General features: G+C 35.2%; 1 long non-coding RNA gene across 1 annotated transcript; it reads left to right on the top strand.

Annotated features, from left to right (window-relative positions):
- On the top strand, positions 1-310 carry LOC142239485 (uncharacterized). Its single transcript, XR_012723051.1, has 2 exons — positions 1-143; positions 199-310. It is a non-coding gene; the product is annotated as an uncharacterized LOC142239485 (long non-coding RNA).
- The last annotated feature ends 247 nt before the right edge of the window (positions 311-557 follow it).

Genomic DNA, 557 nt, shown 5'->3' with positions numbered 1-557 from the left:
TCCAAAACATGTGAACATGGATTTCAACTCAAAACGAGTACATATGGTGGAAAATACTGCCAAGATGTAAAACCTCCATGGGCCGCATACAAGGTATTATCTTCAAAAGCTTGCAATGGACTGAAACCGAATAAAAAACAATGGTTTGTAGCTGAACTGTTTATGCTTAAGGACACAAAATAAAATTTCGAATTTCAGGGATCAATGTAATCATCAAATGCGGCCTGGGGAAATCAAGTTTAGTTTTTGGACCGTAAAGCATACTACGGTGGGTTATGGGCGCTAACGTTGTGTGTTGATTCGGATTTTATTTTGAAGGCGTTTTAAAGGCTATATCATTCGTTGAAGTGTTCATCAAATTTTTCATTGAGGAGGTGTTTGTCTCATGGGTAATGATGAAAAGTCAAAGATTTTCGTTCGCAAATTTCAATCTCTTGTGGCATATGTACTTCCCTTGGGCCGGGTATGCCGTCTATAATCATTTTTTGTGCTTCTGTATTTTGCTCTAAATAATATTTAAATAGCAATAAACATATAATTTGTAATTTAATAAAATA

This window comes from Haematobia irritans, chromosome 1 (assembly GCF_050003625.1).
Source record: "Haematobia irritans isolate KBUSLIRL chromosome 1, ASM5000362v1, whole genome shotgun sequence".
Taxonomy (NCBI): Eukaryota; Metazoa; Arthropoda; class Insecta; order Diptera; family Muscidae; genus Haematobia; species Haematobia irritans.
The sequence above is the reverse complement of the archived record's forward strand: the minus strand, read 5'-3'. Positions and strand labels throughout refer to the sequence as shown.